This window comes from Cervus elaphus, chromosome 5 (genome assembly GCF_910594005.1).
Source record: "Cervus elaphus chromosome 5, mCerEla1.1, whole genome shotgun sequence".
In the NCBI taxonomy this organism is placed as follows: domain Eukaryota; kingdom Metazoa; phylum Chordata; class Mammalia; order Artiodactyla; family Cervidae; genus Cervus; species Cervus elaphus.
Window position 1 is genome coordinate 39,529,297 of NC_057819.1, and position 23,036 is coordinate 39,552,332.

General features: G+C 36.2%; 1 long non-coding RNA gene across 1 annotated transcript; it reads right to left on the reverse strand.

Annotated features, from left to right (window-relative positions):
- Positions 1-1,852: 1,852 nt before the first annotated feature.
- LOC122693310 lies at positions 1,853-12,980 on the reverse strand. The gene is made up of 3 exons (XR_006340861.1): positions 12,898-12,980; positions 8,435-8,437; positions 1,853-1,916 (listed from the first exon to the last, which is right to left on the reverse strand). It is a non-coding gene; the product is annotated as an uncharacterized LOC122693310 (long non-coding RNA).
- Positions 12,981-23,036: the final 10,056 nt, after the last annotated feature.

Below are 23,036 nucleotides of genomic sequence, written 5' to 3' on the forward strand. Positions count from 1 at the left end.
CCTTTGATTCCTAGCTGGCAATTTCAATTTTGGCACATTCCTGGCTTTCCTTCAAACCTGACTCCTCATAAATCCATCTGGGCTCTTTTTTATCCTTATCTCATTGTGAAGTCAATTAGAAACTCATGATAATTATAAATGTCCCTAAAGGAACTTTATTGTGACCACTTTGCATGAAATGTTCCCTTGGTATCTCTAATTTTCTTGAAGAGATCTCTAGTCTTTCCCATTCTATTGTTTTCCTCTATTTCTTTGCATTGATCACTAAGGAAGCCTTTTTTAAATCTCTCCTTGCTATTCTTTGGAACTCTGCATTCAAATGGGTATATCTTTCCTTTTCTCCTTTGCCTTTAGCTTCTCTTCTTTTCTCAGTGATTTGTAAGTCCTCCTCAGACAACCATTTTGCCTTTTTGCATTTCATTTTTGGGAGGATGGTCTTAATCACTGCCTCCTGTAAAATGTCATGAACTTCCATCCGTAGTTTTTCAGGCACTCTGTCTATCAGATCTAATCCCTTGAATCTCTATTTCTCACTTCCACTGTATAATCGTAAAAGATTTGATTTAGGTCATACCTGAATGGTCTAGTGGTTTTCCCTACTTTCTTCAATATGCCTGAATTTGGCAATAAAGAGTTCATGATCTGAGCTACAGTAAGCTCTTGGTCTTGTTTTTGCTGACTGTATAGAGCTTCTCCATCTTTGGGTGCAAAGAAAATAATCAATCTGATTTCAGTATTGACCATCTGGTGATGTCCATGTGTAGAGTATTCTCTTGTGTTGTTGAAATGCACACAATAAAGGACAGAAATGGTATGGACCTAACAGAAGCAGAAGATATTAAGAAGAGGTGGCAAGAATACACAGAAGAGCTATACAGAAAAGATCTTCATGACCCAGATAACCACGATGGTGTGATCACTCACCTAGAGCCAGACGTTCTGGAATGAGAAGTCAAGTGGGCCTTAGGAAGCATCACTATGAACAAAGCTAGTGGAGGTGATGGAATTCCACTTGAGTTATTTCAAATCCTGAAAGAGGATGCCTTGAAAGTACTGCACTCAATGTGCCAGCAAATATGGAAAATTCAGCAGTGGCCACAGGACTGGAAAAGGTCAGTTTTCATTCCAATCCCAAAGAAAGGCAATGTCAAAAGAATGTTCAAAGTACTGCACAACTGCACTCATCTCACACATTAGCAAAGTAAAGCTCAAAATTCTCCAAGCCAGGCTTCAACAGTATGTGAACCATGAACTTCCAGATATTCAAGCTGGATTTATAAAAGGCAGAGGAACCACAGATCAAATTTCCAACATCCGCTGGATCATCAAAAAATCAAGACAGTTCCAGAAAAACATTTATTTTTGCTTTATTGACTGCACCAAAGCCTTTAACTGTGTGGATATCAACAAACACTGGAAAATTCTTCAAGAGATGGGATTACCAAACTACCTGATCTGCCTCCTGAGCCATCTATATGCAGGTCAAGAAGAAACAGTTAGAACTGGACATGGAACAACAGACTGGTTCCAAATCGGTAGAGAAATACGTCAAGACTATATATTGTCACCCTGCTTATTTAACCTATATGCAGAGTACATCATGCTAAATGCCAGGTTGGATGAAGCATAAGCTGAAATCAAGATTGCCGGGAGAAATATCAATAACCTCAGATAGGCAGATGACACTACCCTTATGACAGAAAGTGAAGAAGAACTAAACAGCTTCTTGATGAAAGTGAAAAAGGAGATTGAAAAAGTTGGCTTAAAACTCAACATTCAAAAAAGTAAGATCATGGCATCCGGTCCCATCACTTCATGGTAAATAGAAGGGGAAACAATGGAAACCATGAGAGATTTTATTTTGGGGGCTCCAAAATCACTGCAGATGGTGACTGCAGCCATGAAATGAAAAGACCCTTGCTCCTTGGAAGAAAAGCTATGACCAACCTAGATAGCATATTAAAAAGCAGAGACATTACTTTACCAACAAATGTCCGTCTGTCTAGTCAAAGCTATGGTTTTTCCAGTAGTCACGTATGGATGTGAGAGTTGGACTATAAGGAAAGCTGGGCGCTAAAGAATTGATGCTTTTGGACTGTAGTGTTGGAGAAGACTCTTGAGAGTCCCTTGAACTGCAAGGAGATCCAACCAGTCAATCCTAAAGGAAATCAGTCCTGAATATTCATTGGAAGAACTAAAGCTAAAGCTGAAACTCTAATACCTTGGTCACCTGATGTGAACTGACTTACTGAAAAAGATTCATATGCTGGGAAAGATTGAGGGCAGGAGGAGAAGGGGATGACAGAGGATGAGATAGTTGGATGGCATCACCAATGCAATGGACGTGAGTTTGAGTACGTTCCAGGAGTTGGTGATGGACAGGGAAGCCTGGCATGCTGCAGTCCATGGTGTCGCAAAGAGTCGGACACAACTGAGCAACTGAACTGAACTAAGGGAACTTGGATACAAATTTGGATGTAGTATAATTGATATAAGACAAAGGCTGGCAATAAATATACCAATATGGTGCTCATAGTCATCTCTAAATTGAGACATTTGAGTTGAGTTTCCCTCCTCCTTTTTTAAAATTGTCTGAAAATTATTTCATGTGAATTTCTATTATTAATGACATGGGAATTAGTAGACAAGAACTGCTACTTTTCAAATGTTACTGGTACAAACTTTAATTTTCTCAGGCGTGGTGGTTCCTTGGTCAGTTTTGGTGCTTTTTCTAAGAATTTTCCAGTTTTTTTTTTTTTTTTTCTTGAATCTTTCTAGGTAAAGCTACTAATGCTACATGCATTGCCCAGTTGGGAATAAATACAACTTTCTCTTTTTTTGTGTTATATTAAAATATACTTCAAGGTGAGATTTATTGTTGGTTTTCTGAAACTGTTTTGAAAATACCATACTGAAGATTATGATTTGTTTAAACTATCCAAATTAAATCTTAAAACAAGTGAAATTACTTATTTTGCTAATAGACGTGGTTAGTTTCTAGATTTATATAACTAACGTCTAGCAAGTCTCAGTTAATACTTTGGAAACATGCAACATGGAGTCCCTGGCCAATTTTCTCAGTGGATTGTATGATATCTTTCTCTGACACTTTATGCGGTGGGTATGATCATAAAGTTTTTGCACATGCACCATATTAAGTATTTCAGAGGGAGAGGTTTGCCTACTTAGTCTCTAATTAGAATTTTTCACTAAACCTTAGAAAATAAAAGTTCATAAATTTAGGGTCTTTGACATTTTGTAATATTTGCACATGGAAATGATCATGTGAAGAACTACACCACCCAAGCAGCAGCTGTAAAAAATAATGTTTTCAAAGAAAGTTTGGAATTAAAATGAAAATGTGAGGCAAAATGAAAAAGTAAAACTTAACATAGCACCAGAATAAAAGATATATAGCTTTTTCATGTATTTTAGAGTAAACATTGAAGTTAAAGATATGAAAAAAGTTTTGTGTAATCAAGTTTCCTGAAGTGTTTACTACAGTGTTTCTAGATTTGTGTGTAAACACATCAAGTCCAAAAGGGCTGTGTGTAAAGTTGGGGATTACTTGCAACATGGATTCTGGCTCTTCCCCAAAGCATTTATAGCTTGTAGGATTCAAACCTTTCATTTTTTTCCATCATTTTCATGACTATCTTTAGGCAGTGATTTAAGTAAAAATGATCTATGGAATTTAGTCTTATCCATTTTCTTGGGTTATTTGTCTCTTGACTTTTTTCTTTCAAATTCCCTTATTATACTTAAATTATCCTTTCTAGGAGTGATTTCACCCTTTCACATTAGTGAAATTACCCTATCATACACCAGTAATCTACAAGTATACTATAAAAGGATAATAATTTAAACACTATTTCAGTCTCCTGACAACTAAGAGTATACTGCCTTGACTCTCATAAGCAATATATTGATAATATATTCATATAATTTTAGAAGTTATTTTGAAAAATACTGTTAATAAATATACATCAGTGGTTGGGTGTGTGCCATATTGCCTACATAACATTTATTTGACCATAAAAATTTCATCCACTTCAATATTCAGCTACTCCTTGGAGCTTTTGTAAGCCTTAAGATAGAAATAATGTACACTTATGTGTATACTGATCCCTTTTCTCACTGTTGTCACAGTGGATGTATTTCTGCATCTTCAAAATTCATACTTCCAATTTAGTTGTCCAGTAAAGGAATGGACGTGTTGCTAAATAAATAGTTGATACAAAGGACATGCTATGCATTCTAAGACAAATTAGCAAAAATTTATTGTTCTATATTTAACTTTTGTATGAAAATTCTTTTAAATAAAGGAAAAATTGATAATAATATTTGAGAAATACAGTTTTGACCCAGCTACTGTTTTTGATTGTCAAATACTGATTTTTATATATTAGCATATGAATGATATTTTAAAACATGTTAAAATGAAATATTTACACCGGTAATCTTACATGAAGATAAAAATGATTATTTCTGAAATAAATGGTCAGTTGCATCATCTTTTATGCATACAAACTTAAAGAAAAAGTGCTCATAAACATGAATTGGTAACCAGTGATTTGTTATTCATGGGTTTTTATGAATATTTGTTAAAAAGATAATTATGCAGATGGTCATTTAGAAAAAATTACCCAGTAACACTTTTTACATGCTTCTGTTTTTCATCTGAATTACTGACATTAATATGTTGATGTTCTTCTTAAGAGTTTAAATTGTGTATTTCATTTTTGAGATAATCATCAGCATATAAAGGAATGGATGAACACAGTAATTCTGTTTCTCTTAAGAAATCATCAAGTCCCTCAGATACATAAACATTCCAGATAGGAAAAATTTTTCAAAGGAGAGCAAGAAAAAATATATGAATATATTTGTACTCTGTAAAAATGCAGGTGTTATTTGTTGCCAAAACTTACATCACTAGATGTGGTTATAAGGTACCCAGAATCATGTTATGATTCCTGCATTCTCAGACAGTTAGATATGCTTTAAACAACTTTGAAATTTTTCAGACTAGTACAAGCAAGGATAACTATTGTTTCATGTTTATGTTTTATATTCCAGAGGAAAATACTTTCAAATAAATATTCTTTATTACTTTTTAGTAAATTTTAAAGTCATCAGTGTATATTCACAATCGTGAAGTGATTCACAGGTTGTAGTTTGTTCTCGCCTTTTTTTTTTTAACCTTATAGACAGCTTTTAAACCAACCATCCTTTAAAAAAGATTTCAATATTTACAGGATCATGTGTATATGACAACAAAGGTAATGTCTCTGAAAAGATATTAACTTTATCTAAGGGGATTCCTAACAAGTTAAAGTTACAGAAAAACAGGCATTTTGTTTCATCACATCTAAATTTTATTTTATCAGGATTTGGGAAGGAAGAGTTGGCTGTTGAATATGAAGAACATGGTGACTGGCTACTCGAGAATCATAAAATGATTCTGGTTTTATATATACTTGGAAATTTTTTTAAAAATTTAAATTCCTTTAAAAATTCACAGAAGCAGAATTTTATAATATCCTCTTAAGTTAGTTGTTTTAATGCCAGTTGATTTTTCTCTAGGAATAATTTACATGAAGTGATTCATCAATGTATCAATAAATTAATTGCATTAATGTGTGTGTGTGTGTGCATGCACACTTCTACATGAATACACGTGTAGCCATCACTGTTTTCTATGGAAGAGAACATAAATTATAAAATATACTTCCACTGAACTTGTAATTAGGTCATTCTTTTGGAAATTTCCAAATAGATATTTACTATATTAAAGTTTTTTGAGAAATTTTAATTGTAGTTGATAAAATATCAGTTGTAACATAGTAAGCTAAATTCGGTGTCATAATACATAGATTTCAGTCTTAACTGTCACGTAATCATTTACGAGTTCTATTCCTTGACCTTAGTTTATCCCTCAATCTAAAGTAATAATTTTTTAGCAAACTATCATCATATTCAGCACCGTGTTTTGCATGGAGTTAATTCTCAATAAAATGCAATGAATTAAAGGCATTGCATTTAGATAGCTGGAAGATTATGTATATGACACAATTGTGCAGATAACAGAGGAAAAAACACTTAAAAATATTTCTTGTAAGAATTCTTGACCATTCTTGGTGAAACTTTGTCCTTCTGTTTTACTTTCTTCAGATTGGTTGATCAATACAGAGAGAACTTTAAGAGAAATTATCTATTTGCAGACAAAAGAAAAAATGTTGCCTGTCATTTCAGTAAATAAAGAATGTTGTGGGCTTTCAAGCGGTTCGCCCCTGTAGCCACTCATTATGGTATGCCCTAAGAGAATTCAGGATGGAGAAAAACCAGAAGCATTTTGTGCTTTGGATACTAGCCCTAGATGGTTAAGATGCATATCCAAGGAATAATTTCAATGAACCCATATTCTTGCACCTTCCCATACACAGCAATGTACTGAAATCATTAGCTTGAGATGTCTGCTTTTGTGATTAGCAGTAATCTTTTAATGTGTGACTACAGTTGATTTGTTTGTTTTTTCCCAGCAGAAGCTCATATATCCTGGCTCATATACCTCTTTGGCTTAGTTCTTCAGGGTTATCCAAGAGTTATTTCCTGGACTATAGCATCCATAAATACAATATAACTTGCAACTTTTAGGTTGTGTGTTTTTCTTCAGTTCGCATATTATAGAAAATAGCTAATTTATTTTCTCTATATTGTCCTAGTTGACTCAGTAGTAATTTCTTTCCTATAAAAATGTTTTTGACCTTTATTAAATATGTCATCACATAGATCAATTTTGGCAAGATTTAGTGAGATACAATTGTGAGTGCCTGAAATAAATATCCCATAAAGGGACACAATAAAGGGAATGCACATATTAACTACATTTTTTTATTTACTGGGGAACAGTTTCCTTTGATTTCTTTCTCTTTAGTCTCCTAAATTTTCTTCATCCTTCATTGACCACTTCATGCTGTTTAGTCAGTACATAGAAAGGGAACATAAAAGATTAGGTAGACAGAGATAAATAGGAACTTTTAAGTTATTCCCCTTGTTTCCCCTTAATAAGGATTATTTGAATATTTGAGTGCAATTGACTTCTTCCAGCTTTCATGTCCCTAGTTTGCTTGAGGTATTGCTTATGGTTGTCACATCTCCTACTGTGGCTTTAAAAGTGATTTGAAAAGTCTGTTGTTTAAAACTCTGAGGCAGATGTTACTTTTACCACCACAGTCAAGCATGGCTCCTGTGTGTTTGACTTTCAAAATCCCTGCTAAGTTCCTTGCTGAGATCAGAAATGGTTTGTTTATTAAATCTATATCTTTACATAGTGTGGGGGGTCTAGAAAGAAATACCAGTTCTGTGACAGAATCCTGGGGGAATATATACCTACTTAATCTTTCATCCAACACCATTTTCCAGTAACAAAGATGTATGTCTAAATTTATGAAATGAGCAAATAGTGTTTTGGCTTTCATCAGTTTCAAGTTAGTTTATTCACTATCAGGAATTTCCAGAGCAGATGCTAGAGTTGTTTTGGATATAAGGCTGGAATATAATTGTAGCTGATTCACGTAGTTGTGTAGCAGAAACCAGTGCTATGTTGTAAAACAATTATCTTCCAATTAAAAATATTTTTAGAAAGCATATTTTTATTGAATATGTTTGATGTGGTCTATTTGTAATTGAATGATGTGGGGGATGATGTAAACATTTGGTGGCTCTTGATATGGTATACGGGGGGCTCTTTGTATTCTTATTGCAACTTTTCTGTAAGTTGGAACATATATTTAAATTAAAATTGACAAGCAAAAATTATACTAACTGGTGCTTTCTAATTTCTGAGAATTTGGAAATAGCAAAAATATGTTGTATGTGTTGGTGTGGATAAATTTACTGCATGGAAAAATAAAACATGTTAAGGCCATGAAGAACTTTAAAGATCTTTCTAGAGACAAAATAAATCTATTTCTAAATTTACCACTTAATCTATATCCCTAAAAGATCACATTACCGTGGAAAGAAAAAGGGTTTTCAGGGGAAACAGCGACAGAAGGTGAGGGATGTTCTCTGTATTATCACATTTAATCCTCAGAAAAATCCTTATATTATGTCTTATTACCTGATTTTAAGATTAAAAATGAATTCATAAAAATTAAGTAGATTATGTAGAGCCACAAAGTTTATAACTTAGTTTGTATCTAGCAACTGAATCCAAGTGTTTCTGACTCCAATATCCATGTATACCCTCAGTCCCCAAACAAGTCATTTTTAAACTGATTGATAGTTATATTTATTAAAATATATTTTAAAACATATATGTATTCAAATATATTGATGTTCATGTTTGTGTTCATTTGTTTAAGTACAAAGTCAAAAGTTATAAAAGTGTCTATAATAAAAAGTACATCCTTTCCCCATGCTGTTCCACGTTCTTACTAATTCATATTCCCAGTGATAGTCTAACCATGTATAAACATACAAGTAATTATCATTTTTACTTGTTTATATAAAAATCTTACTTTTAATTTACTTAATATGTCTAAACATGTACGTACAAGTATTTATCACTTTTACTTGTTTACATAAAAATCTTACTCTTAATTTACTTAACAATGTATCTAAACATGCATTTCAGTAAGGTGTTCTGTAGCTCTTAATACATATTGTTGTTGCTGCTGTTCAGTTGCTCAGTCATGTCCGACTCTTTGCGACCCCGTGGACTGCAGCATGCCAGGCTTCCTTATCCTTCACCATCTCCCAGAGTTTGTTCAAACTCATGTCCATTGAGTCAGTGATGCCATTGGAACATCTCATCCTCTGTTGCCCCCTTCTCTTCCTTCCATCAGTCTTTCCCAGCATCTGGTTCTTTTTCAGAGTCAGCTCTTTGCATCAGGTGGCCAAAGTAGTAGAGTTTCAGCTCCACTGAATATCCTGGTTGATTTCCTTTAGGATTGACTGGTTTGATCTCCTTGCTGTCCAAGGGACTCTCAAGAGTCTTATCCAGCATCACAGTTTGAAAGTATCAACCCATATTTTAGAATAAGGTCTCCAGTTGATATTCAGTTTGGTTGCTCCCACACTTTCAGAATCAAACATTGCTACAGTGAATATCCTTTAGTCTCACAGGCTTCCCAGGTGGCTCAGTGGTAAGAACCCACCTGACAATGCAGGAGATGAGATTTAGGAGATTTAGGTTTGATCCCTGGGTCTGGAAGATCCTCTAAAGAAGGAAATGGCAACCCACTCCTGTGTTCTTGCTTGAGAAATTCCATGGACAGAGGATTCTGGTGGGCTACAGTCCATGGAGTCTCAAAGAGTCAGACACAAGTGAGCACACACACATGTAAGTACTTCTATAAAAGTATACTACAATTAAAATTTCTTTATGCCAAAAAAATATGCCGTTGTAGTTTGAGAAATGCCTGCTAAAGATAATGTACTGTTTTACTTGCCCCAAATATACATTTGAGAATGTCTGTTTCCCCTCAACGTTACAAATTGATATAGAATTTTTTTCTCATTGTGTTTTAATTTGCTATTCTCTTAAATTTCATAAGGAAACACAGTTTTTGTATCATGAATTTAAAAGGCTATCTATTTCCTTTTGGGTAAGTCTTTATTCATGATTTTGGACTATTTTATTCTTGTCAAAATATGTTTTTGGTTTTTTCCAAGTCCTTTATATCTTAAGTACATTTTACTGATATTAATCCCCCTCAAACTCATATCATTAATATTTTAAGTTGGTATTTTGGTTTTTCAGTGTCTACATAATATCTTTTATGGAGAATTTAAAAATATTTATTAAATAACACTTACCAGTCTTTTCTGTTATGAATGAATGGGTACCATCCCTAGAAAGGATTTCTTTGCTCTCATATAAAATGTAAGTTTTTGGCACTTCCTTTATTCTTTCTTTACTTACATTAAACTTTTTTATTTTTCTAGTTCTTTTGCTTGTCAGCTAGCCTAGTTTATTTATTTCCTATTATTACAGTGTATTTATTTCCTATTATAGTATAATAGGAACTTTATTATAACTACAATAAATGGTGCAGTTATCTGTACACCATTTCTATGATCTTTTGATCATATGCCATTTTTTTTAATCCATATGCCAATTTTTTTTAAATCCATATGCCGATTTTTTTTTAATCCATAAATTTGGGTCTATTTCTGGTCTTTGTTTTATCCAATGAATTCTTCCTTCAGAAACTACTAATAGAAGCAGGCATATGTGACTAACCAGGAGGTGAAGCCGCTGGTGTGAGCTGACATGATGTGTCGCCTCTGCCCAGCATGTCAGCTCTGCGCTGCAAGGGGAGATGCTGCCACCAATTCTCAGGGCAGGGAAAGATAAAGAGTTTAGAGGAGGCAGCATGTTCCTGTGGGCAGTTCTCTGCGGCTCTGAAACCACCACTACTCTACACTTTACTGGCTCTCCAGGCCTTGCTTGGCCAAATTCTCAGACTGAAAAAGACAAAACTGGTTCTGTGCTCTTCTTGCCCTCAGAGAGTCTGCAACATCTGCAAATACAAACAAACTTTGTCTTTCTACCTCTGCACCAGGAGCAAAAATTAATTGCTTTGCTTCATAATATATTTCAGGAGGTCCATGAATTAAGGTAAATTGGAAGTGGTCAAGCAGGAGATGGCAAGAATGAACATCAACATTTTAGGAATCAGTGAACTAAAATGGACTGGAATGGGTGAATTTAACTCAGATGACCATTATATCTACTAGTGTGGGCAAAAATCCCTTAGAAGAAATGGAGTAGCCATCATAGTCAAAAAAAGAGTCCAAAATGCAGTACTTGGATGCAATCTCAAAAACGACAGAAGGATCTCTGTTCATTGCCAAGGCAAACCATTCAATATCACAGTAGTCCAAGTCTATGTATGCCCCAACCAGTAATGCTGAAGAAGCTGAAGTTGAATATTTCTATGAAGACCGTCAAGACCTTCTAGAATTAACACCCAAAAAAGATGTCCTCTTCATTACAGGGGACTGGAATGCAAAAGTAGGAAACAAGAGATACCTGGAGTAACAGGCAAATTTGGCCTTGGAAGGGAAAATTAAACAGGGAAAAGGCTAATAGAGTTTTGCCAAGAGAACACACTGGTCATAGCAAACACCCTCTTCCAACAACACAAGAGAAGGCTCTACACATGGACATCACCAGATGGCCAACACCGAAATCAGATTGATTATATACTTTGCACCCAAAGATGGAAAAGCTCAATGTAGTCAGCAAAAACAAGACCAGGAGCTGACTGTAGCTCAGATCATGAACTCCTTATTGCCAAATTCAGATATAAATTAAAGAAAGTAGGGAAAACCACTGGACCATTCATGTGTGACCTAAATCAAATCTCTTATGATTATACAATGGTAGTAACAAATAGAGATTCAAGGGATTAGATCTGATAGACAGAGTGCCTGAACAACTATGGACGGAAGTTCATGACATTGTACAGGAGGCAGTGATCAACACCATCCTCAAGAAAAAGAAATGCAAAAAGGCAAAATGGTTGTCTGAGGAGGCCTAACAAATAGCTGAGAAAAGAAGAGAGGTGAAAGGCAAAGGAGAAAAGGAAAGATATACTCATTTGAATGCAGAGTTCCAAAGAATAGCAAGGAGAGATAAGAAAGCCTTCCTCAGCAATCAATGCAAAGAAAGAGAGAAAAACAATAGAATGTGAAAGACTAGAGATCTCTTCAAGAAAATTAGAGATACAATGGGAAGTTTTCATGTAAAAATGGGCACAATAAAGGACAGAAATTGTATGGACCAGACAGAAGCAGAAGATATTAAGAAGAGGTGGCAAGAATACACAGAAGAACTATACCAAAAAGATCTTCATGACTGAGATAACCATGATGGTGTGATCACTCACCTAGAGCCAGATATCCTGGAATGCGAAGTCAAGTGGACCTTCGGAAGTGTCACTACAAACAAAGCTAGTGGAGGTAATGGAATTCCAGTTGAGCTATTTCAAATTCTAAAAGGTGATGGATGCTGTGAAAGTGCTGCACTCAATGTGCCAGCAGATTTGGAATACTCAGCAGTGGCCACAGGAATGGAAAAGATGAGTTTTCATTCCAATCCCAAAGAAAGGCAATCCCAAAGAATGCTCAAACTACCACACAATTGCACTCACCTCACACCTTAGCAAAGTAATGCTCAAAATTCTCCAAGCCAGGCTTCAACAGTACATGAACTGTGAACTTCCATATGTTCAAGCTAGATTTAGAAAAGGCAGAGGAACCAGAGATCAAATTGTCAACATCTACTGAATCACCAAAAAAGCATAAGAGTTCCAGAAAAACATCTACTTCTGCTTTTTTGATTATGCCAAAGCCTTTGACTCTGTGCATCACAACAAACTGTGAAAAATTCTTAAAGGGATAGGAATACCAGAACACCTGACCTGCCTCCTGAGAAATCTGTATGCAGATCAAGAAGTAACAGTTAGAACCAGACATGCAACCATAGACTGGTTTCAAATCGGGAAAGGAGTATGTCAAGGCTGTATATTGTCACCCTGCTTATTTAACTTATATGCAGAGTACATCACACAAAATGCCAGCCTGGTTGAAGCTCAAGTTGGAATCAAGATTGCTGCAGAAATGTCAATAACCTCACATATGTGGATGACACCACACTTATGGCAGAAAGCAAAGAAGAACTAAACAGCCTCTTGATGAAAGTGAAAGAGGAGAGTGAAGAAGTTGGCTTAAAACTCAACATTCAGAAAACTAAGATCATTTTATCTGGTTGCATCACTTCATGGCTAATAGATGGGGAAATAATGGAAACAGTGACAGACTTTCTTTACTTGGTTTCCAAGATCACTGCAGTTGGTAACTACAGCCATGAAATTAAAAGACACTCCTTGGAAGAAAAGCTATGACCAACCTAGACAGCATATTAAAAAGCAGAGACGTTCTTTGCCAACAAAGGTACATCTAGTCAAGGCTATGGTTTTTGCAGTAGTCATGTAAGGATGTGAGAGTTGGAATATAAAGAAACCTGTTGGTGGGAATGCAAACTAGTACAGCCACTATGGAGAACAGTGTGGAGAGTCCTTAAAAAACTGGAAATAGAACTGCCATATGACCCAGCAATCCCACTCCTGGGCATACACACTGAAGAAACCAGATCTGAAAGAGACACGTGTACCCCAATGTTCATTGCAGCACTGTTTATAATAGCCAGCACATGCAAGCAACCTAGATGCCCATCAGCAGACGAATGGATAAGGAAGCTGTGGTACATATACACAACAGACTATTACTCAGCCATTAAAAAGAATTCATTTGAATCAGTTCTAATGAGATGGATGAAACTGGAGACCATTATACGGAGTGAAGTGAGCCAGAAAGATAAACACCAATACAGTATACTAACGCATATATATGGAATTTAGAAAGATGGTAATGATAACCCTATATGCAAAACAGAAAAAGAGACACAGATGTACAGAACAGACTTTGGGACTCTGTGGGAGAAGGCAAGGGTGGGATGTTCTGAGAGAATAGCATTGAAACAAGTATACTATCAAGGGTGAAACAGATCACCAGCCCAGGTCGGATGCATGAGACAAGTGCTCGGGGCTGGTGCACTGGGAAGACCCAGAGGGATGTGATGGGGAGGGAGGCTGGAGGAGGGATCGGGATGGGGAACACATGTAAATTCAAGGCTGATTCATGTCAATGTATGGCAAAAATCGCTACAATATTGTAAAGTAATTAGCCTCCAACTAATAAAAATAAATGGGAAAAAAAAAAAAAAAGAAACCTTAATGCTGAAGATTTGATGCTTTTGAACTGTGGTGTTGGAGAAGACTTGAGAGTCCCTTGGACTGCAAGGAGATCCAACCAGTCCATCCTAAAGGAAATCAGTCTGGAATATTCATTGGAAGGCCTGTTGCTGAAACTGAAGCTCCAATACTGTGGCAACCTTATTCAAAGAACTGAGTCATTGGTAAAGACCCTGATGATGGGAAAGATTGAAGGCAGGAGGAGAAGGTGATGACAGAGGATGAGATGGTTGGATGGCATCACCAACTCGATGGTCATGAGTTTGAGTAAGCTCCTGGAGTGGTGATGGACAGGGAAGCCTGGCGTGCTGCAGTCCATGGGGTCACAAAGAGTCGGACATCACTGAGTGGCTGAACTGTACTGATGATACATATATAATATAGTATATGTTATCTTATCTCTTGTTTACCTTTTATTCTTCCCCTCATAACTCCTTTCCAGCATTTTTCTGATTATTCTTACACATTCACCAAATTAATGCTATAAATATCTATTATTCCTAAAAATTTGTATGAATAACTTTAATGATATCTCATTAAGCTGAAAAATAATCTCAGAAGTATTATCTGTAAAATTCGAAGTCCATGATTTTAAGAAAAGCGTTCAATATCTTTCAGTTTAGTCAGAGTTCTTGTCCCATTGTTAGCATTTTATAATTTTCTTTTTAAGTTTACACCTGAGGCTCTTTGCCTTTCTGCTGTGTTTAATATTGATAGGTTTTGCTGTTCTAAATGGTTACAGGCTTAGCATTTACCCAGTGGGTTAAATTCAGTAACTTCCTTAAGCTTCAGTTTATGCTGCTGTCCTTGGCTGTCGCTTTTGGGAAGGTTCTAAATCCCTGAGTAGCCATACAAGGTCAAATAAGAATTGGGAAATATAGGTTCATGTTGAAGATATCATGACAATGTATACAAAATATTCACACTAAGAAATTGCCTTCTTTTGCTGTAATTGTTTTTAATGAAGCTGATGCCCATGCCTAAGAAATAATTAGCAGTGTGTTGGGGACTCAAAGAAAAAGGCTGGGCTTGAGAAGAAGGATTTAGTTCTGGAATCTGGACATGTTAATTAGTTATGGATATGAATTAAAAGGGGTAGTATTTAAGAAGACATCACATAGGCTGATTTCATACCTTATTATGAAAAGAGTTATAATAAGGAGTCCTATGTCTTGACATTTATGCAGAAACCAAGAGTATATCACTGTTTATTAGGCACAGGCTGTGAGTCTGGTTGGATAGTCCAGGAGGGGACAGAAACCTAAAAAACTTCACGACATCCCCCAACAAACACAAAAAGTAATTGATCTAAAAACAAACCAAGAAAAAAAAAAAAAATAAAATAAAAACAAACCAAGAAAAATTAGTTTAACTTCCACAAATATCTTAGTACTATCTTAAACGCCCCCAGATGAGGAAATTAGAGCTAAAAAGTTAGTGAAAACTACTAATGTAATTGTTTTCCCTGTCATATGTTATGCTGGCTTGGAAACTGAAATACTCATTGGTCACTGCATCAAGCTCTGAGAGAATAAATTGGAGCTAGGGGAAATATGCACATAGAACTGTAGCTCTGTCTCTGCACTTTATTCCTTGTAGCTTCCCCAGTGGACTTTCTTTCCTAGAAACTACAGATATCTGTTCTGCAAATATATTCAACTTTGCTCCAGGAGTCACCACTGTAATGACTTTCATTACAGATCCAAAAGACAAGCCAGAATGTGTTTTTGCTGTATTACAATGGAAATTCCTATTTAATGTCACAATTCTCCATTCAGACCAAAAGAACAATTTGAAAAATAAATACCCCATGTAACCAAAGTCCAAATGCGAGCCTACTTGAAAATGTATTTGTTTAATTTACAAACATATTTAGAGATATACCAAGTATCTCTATATGGAACTGAATTACTTAGTATGTAATATCTTTATTTTAAGCTTTCTGTGGTATTTAAGGCATTTGCTGTGAATCAGCTTTATAAATGAAGCCTTCTGTACAATGCCACTTTCTGACGGGGCTCTGAAGTAATGTGGGAAAATAGAGTCAACAATATAAACAAACAACGTAGTTCATTCACTTAATAAATATTTATAGTTGGTATTTTTCTAGACTGTCAGTTCAGTTCAGTTCAGTTGCTCAGTCGTGTCCAACTCTTTGCGACCCCATGAACTGCAGTACGCCAGGCCTCCCTATACATCACCAACTCCCAGAGCTTACTCAAACTCATGTCCATTGAGTTGGTGATGCCATCTAACCATCTCATCCTGTGTCGTCACCTTCTCCTCCTGCCTTCAATCTTTCGCAACATCAGGGTCTTTTCAAATGAGTCAGCTCTTCTAATCAGGTGGCCAAAATATTGGAGTTTCAGCTTCAGCATCAGTCCTTCCAATGAACACTCAGGACTGATCTCCTTTAGGATGGACTGGTTGGATCTCCTTGCAGTCCAAGGGACTCTCAAGAGTCTTCTCCAACACCACAGTTCAAAAGCATCAATTCTTCGGGACTCAGCTTTCTTTATAGTCCAAATCTCACATTCATACATGACTGCTGGAAAAACCATAGCCTTGACTAGATGGACCTTTGTTGGCAAGGTAATGTCTCTGCTTTTTAATATGCTGTCTAGTTTGGTCATAACTTTCCTTCCAAGGAGTAAGTGTCTTTTAATTTCATGACTGCAGTCACCATCTTCAAAGTTCTCTAACTGAAGAGGACTTCATACATAGGGGGCTTACTGTATTCTACAAGTTATTTTGCTCTTATTATAGTCCATGTGACTCTTCCCCCTTCCCTTTAATCACAGTTCAGTTTTTTAATCTTAATACAAATGTGACAGAGAATTTTTCTCAAAGTTAATGTTCAGCCCTGTATAAAATTTGACTAGCATTAACAATTATACAAAGTTTTAGCATTGCAGGTGGATTCTTTACTATCTGAGCCACTAGGGAAGCCCTTAGAAAGTGACAGGTAATTAAAAATAATACTGTAAACTTTATTGTATAATTCTGTTCTCCCAGCTCAGTAATATGGACAGGAGTTTTCTCAGCTTGTAGAAAGCAAAGAGATTAGTGTTCATATGTTTAAAAAAATGATTACTCAAAGCAATTTAGCTGTCAAGTGACAGAACCAGAACTATAATCCAAATAGTCTAACCCTTAGTTTTATAGTCTCTCTACCTAATAGTAGGGCTTCTCTGGTGGAACAGTGGTAAAGAATCTGCCTGTCAATATAGGAGACACAGGTTCAATTCCTAGGTCAGGAAGATCCCCTGGAGAAGGAAATAGTAACCCATTCCATTATTCTTGCCTGGGAAATCCCACGGACAGAGGAACCTGGTGGGCTGCAGTCCATGGGGTCGCAAAGTCGGACATGACTTAGAGACTAAACAACACCCATCTAATGGTACGCAAATATATTTAAGAGTATTATGGATTGCTGATCATTTTTTTGGTTTTGGTTTATATATTTTTAAAAACTCTATCTGTTATATGGTCACTGCTTCAGGAATTAGTTTTGAACATTAAGATTAGAAAAAAATCTAAGTGTCTCTTGTTTCAAGGAACAGAAACTAAGACCAGCCCAAATATAGAATTTACTGAAAAGGCAGCAGGAGGTTCACAGGAAAAGTCACACGTGTGACTTTTGGAGGGTTTAGCATATCAGGATATGAGGTGGCGAATGTCTGTCTCCGTTCCAGAAGGAAACATAGTCTCTTTTCTACTCCTATCTGCAGATGTGATTTTTCTACTGACTCAGAGTCTATGTTTTTCCTTAACTTTACTTATGTTTATTGTGGTGCTATTTCAAGCCTTGACTCTCAGTGAAACTTCAGCTCCAGGGCCTACTACTGTATGTATTTCTGAGTTGATTTTTTTTTTTTTTTTAAAGATGAGACCACTCCTTAGCCGGTCAATTTGTTCACTCTGTTAAGGTTAAATATATACTATAGCCTAATTTGATGTGACCAAAAGGATGGATCTCATAGTTTAAACATGGGTTCCTAGCATATCTCTTACAAATAACTTGGCTTTTCAGAGAAACTGATATGAAGGATTATAAAATTTTGTTAGCTGAAAAAATTCTGCCTTAGAAATTTATTGTCCCTAAGAGGCCATGTTATCCACATGTCTGACTGTACTTCTCTCTTCACTTTTGCTTCAGTAGACATGCTTTCAGATGAAAGGGCTCAGAAAACATTTGGTAAATGTGTTCTTCTGGATAAGGTCAGACTACTTTGCACCTAAGGAATTTCTAATAAAATCAGTAGCCAGAATAAGATTTTCTAAAGCAAAAACATGTGAACCATGACTGACAAAACTATGTGAGATGTGACTGACAAAAGCATTAGCCAGGATTTCTTGGGAGGAAATCAGCTAAGTTTGGGCAAAACTACTATGATTTTAGCAGATATGAGCATATGAATCATTCAGAACTAGCAACTTTTGATTATCATGGATTTTATTTTCTTAACATTTCATCTAGAAATAATAGACTTATTGATACACTGGAAATGAATTAAAAGAATGCCTGCTTGTACTTTACACTGAGATTCCTCAAATATGAACAGTTTACCACACAAAATACATAGAGTCCATGAAACTTTCTGAACCATTTCAAAATAAACGACAGACATGGCTCTTCCTGCCCTTAATTTCCTAGAAACAAGGACTCTCTTGCATAACCAAAGTACAATTATAAAAATCAGAAAGACACCACTGACATAATAAAATGACCTAATCTATAAATATTATTCAAGTTTTGACTGTTTTCTCTACTAATGTCCTTTACTTGGTCAACGATTCTGTCCATATTCACATGAGACTGTGATGCTGTTTAATCTCCTTTAATTTGGAACAGATCTTCAGTATGTCTTTTAAGATCTCGATTTTTATGTGGAATATAGACTGTCTCTAAGTTTAGTTTTATTTCCCTATAATTATGTTCAGATTTTGTATTTTGATGGAGTGCCACAGAAGTGATTTTATACTCTCAGTATATCATATCAGAAAACATGCTGTTGATTTGTCCCACTACTAATTATTATAAATTGATCACTCAATGATGGTGATATCTGCAAGATTTCTCTACTATAAATTTACTGTATTTTCTTTGCACTCAATTAGTATATTGAGAGGTGATACTTTGTGATTACATTTAACCCTTGAATAATGCAGGATTAGGGGCCCCCACCCTCCAGACAGTCAAAAATCCATGTATAAGTTATAACTGACCCTTCATATCTTAGTTTCTCCATATCTGAAGTTCTGCATCCTTAGATTCAAAAAACCATGCATTGGATCATGTATTACCATAGTACCATGTACTACTGGAAAAAGTCTGCATATACATGGACTCATTCAGTTCAAATTCATGTTGTTCAAGGGTCAGCTTATAGAGGTTTTTAATCATGCTTTCATCTCCTAATATTACCAGGAGTGATGGTGATTTTGTAGGTCAGTGTGCTTCAGATATTCTGGACTAGTCCTTAATCTAGAGCAGAATGATTATTTCCCAATTTTAAAAAATGAATCTCAAATTTTGTTTCTAAGCAATTTGCCATTCTACTTTCTTAATGATATACACTGCTCTAGTAACTGCAAGCAAGTTTTCAGGGGAGGGATCTCTCCCTAGCCTATCCAGTAATTTGAAAGATCCATGTATTTAGCATTTTCTTTAAACTCCATTTTATACTTTTTTTCTTTGTTTTGGGTTAGTTGTGGTCTTTGTTTGTTTTCCCTGTGTTGTTATTTTTTTCCTCCAAGTAGCAAATCAGGTGTAAGAATTTACCCATTTATTCAATAATGCCAGGCCAAACAGTGCTACAAATATGAATTCTGAATGTAGCAGAAACTTGTTTACTTTGACTAATCATTTTTTCCTGTAAGACCTTATAGCTTTTGCCTTCTGGGACCCCACCTTTGCATTTTGGTCTGAGATCATCTTTACATGAGCTCTTCTTCTCCATCTATATCTATACAGGAGCAGATGCTTTAAACAAACTTCCTGAATTATTCTTTGATGTTAACCTAAAAATCCTCATTCTCTATGGCATAATTCATCAGGGTAGAATCAGAATTTCCCTGATTCAACAGTAGCAGACTCTTAATCTCATAATCTCATTATGACTTTGAGTCAGTAGTATGGCAGAATCTACAAAGATATATATAATAATGTTTTAAAGCCAAGATATGGAAACATTATTTAATTTAAAAAATATTGCCCTAATCTGAAAATAACAGAGACAAGTTTAGATGTGCACTATTTTTTACTGTAGGGTCACATCCCCTAAACCTGTCTCTAGAGTACCACAGCTTCTGTTCATATAGGTAAACTACAGGGTGTTAAAAATGTTTGTGAACTTGCTTGGGTCAGCATAATTCAGGTTCATCTAGTCTTAGGTTAGCATAACTAGGGGGTGAACCAATCTTGCTGAAGCTCTGAAGTGGCAAGTTTGGAATACATATAGAATAGTCACAGTGGGGGTTAAACAATTAAGGACTTTGAGGTTATTGTGTTGGAAATTGTAAATTTCTAGTATTCATTTCTAAGTTTTATCTGAGAAATATAAACAATATGAGTGGTTTACCCTCAACCTGTGTGAGTAAACCATAATTTGTCATGGAAATTGGTGCCCTTTATGCACATGCATACCTTGTTTCTTTGCTCTGTGCCTTATTGTGCTTTGCAGGTATTGTGTTATTGCTATTTGAAGGTTTTTGGTACTGCTCTGCAAAAACATCAATCACTATAAAAAATATAATAATAACATAAAACATTAAACATTGCAGGATACAGAAACACACAGTGAGCAAATGTTTTTGAAAAAAATAATGCCAAAAGATGCTTTTGCAGAGCAGTACCAAAAACCTTCAACTAATCTAGCTAAGATATTTAATGAACACAGTTACACTAAATAGCAGATTTTCAATATAAAGGAAATAGTGTTTATTGGAAACTGATGCCATCCAGAACTTTCATAGCTAGCAAGGAATTCATAGCTAGAGAGGAAAAGTCAATGCCATTGGCTCCAAACCTTCAAAGGAGAGGCTAACTCTCTTCTTAGAGGCTAATGCAACTGGTGACTTTAAGTTGAATCCAGTGCTTATTTACTACCACTAAAATCCAAAGTCTACTAATTTACTCTTAAATCTGCTAAATCTACTCTGTTCTCTGTAAATGTAACAAAGAAGTCTGGATGACAACACATCTGTTTTCAGCATGGTTTACTGAATATTTACAGCCCATTGTTGAGACCTGCTCCTCAGGGGGCAAAAAAAAAAAAAAAAAATAGATTGCTTTCAAAATATTGCTACTCATGGATAATGCACACAGTCACCCAAGAACTCTGATGGAGATGTACAAGATTAATGTGCTTTTATGCATGTTAACACAACATCCATTCTACAGTCTATGAATCAGGGAGATTTATACTCTCATGTTTTATTATTTAAGAAATAAATACATTTCAGGAGGCTATAACTGCTGTCGAGAGTGATTGACCTCATGAATCCAGACAAAGTCAATTGAAAACCTTCTAGAAAGGATTCACCATTATAGATGCCATTTAGAAACATTTGTAATTTGTGGAACAAGGTCAAAATATCAACATTAACAAGAGTTTGGAAGAATTTGAATCCAAACACCATCCACTGATGACTTTGAGGGGTTCAAGACTTCATGGAGGAAATAACTTCAACTGTGATGAGAATAACTAGAGAACAAGAATTAGAAGTGGAGCCTGAAGACATGAGTGAATTGCTGCAATTTCATGAAGAGTTGTTTGTTATGAGTGAGCAAAGAAAGCCATTTCCTGGGAAGGAATCTACCTCTAGTGAAGATGCTATGAAGATTGTTGAGGTGACAACAAAGGATTTAGAGTATTATGTAAACTTAGTTGATAAAACATTATCATGGATTGATAGGATTGACTCCAGTTTAGAAAGAAGTTCTACTATGCGTGCAAAGCTATCAAACAAGTATTGCATGCTACAGAGGAGTCATTTTAGAGAAAGGAAGGGTCAGTTGACTTGCCAAACTTCACTGCTGTATTATTTTTTTAAAAATTGCCACTGCCACCCTTTCAGCAGCCACCACCCTGATGGGTTAGTAGTCATCAACATGGAGGCAAAACACTCCACCAGCCAAAAGATTAGGACTTCTTGAAGGCTCAGATGATGGTTAGCATTTTTTAACAATAAGGTATTTAAAAATTAAGATATGTACATTTTTAGACATAATGATATTGCATACTTAGTATAGTATACAGTACAGTATAAACACCAGCAAGACGGTAGGCGCTAGCGCAGTGGCTGCACGGTGCTGGAGCAACTTTGAGGAGATACCCCGTGTCCAGGGGCAGAGAAGAAGCCCCACCAAGACAGTAGGAGGGGCGAAATCGCGTTTAGAGTCAAACCCCATACCTGCCAGAGATGCTCAGAGGGTTCAAACCTTGTGTGCACCAGGACTCAGAGACCTCACAGAGGCTGAGACAGAACTCTGAGTGTCTCCTGCAGAGGTATAGGTCAGCAGTGGACTGCTGCAGGGACAGGGGTTCTGGGTGCAGTAGACCTGGGTATGGCATAAGCCCTCTTGGAGGAGATTGCCATTAACCGCACCATGGAGCTGCCAGAACTTATACAGGACTGGAAAAACAGACTCTTGGAGGGCACAAATAGAACCATGTGCCCACCAGGACCCAGAAAAAAGGAGCAGTGACCCCACAAGAGACTGACCTAGACTTGCCTGTGAGTGTCCAAAGGCATGGGTTGGTGGTGGCCTGCTGCGGGGTTGGGGGCACCGAGTGTAGCAATGCATGCATGGGACCTTTTGAAGGAGGTCATCACTATCTTCATTATCTCCACCATAGTTTGGCCTCAGGTCAAATAACAAGGAGGGAACACAGCCCCACCCTTCAACAGAAAATTGGATTAAAGATTTACTGAGCATGGCCCCATGTCAAAGCTATGGTTTTTGCAGTAGTCATGTATGGATGTGAGTTGGATTGTAAAGAAAACTGAGCACTGAAGAATTGATGCTTTTGAACTATGGTGTTGGAGAAGACTCTTGAGAGTCCCTTTGACTACAAGGAGATCCAACCAGTCCATTCTAAAGGAAATCAGTCCTGAATATACACTGGAAGGACTGATGCTGAAGCTGAAACTCCCATACTTTGGCCACCTGATGAGAAGAAGTGATTCATTGGGAAAAAA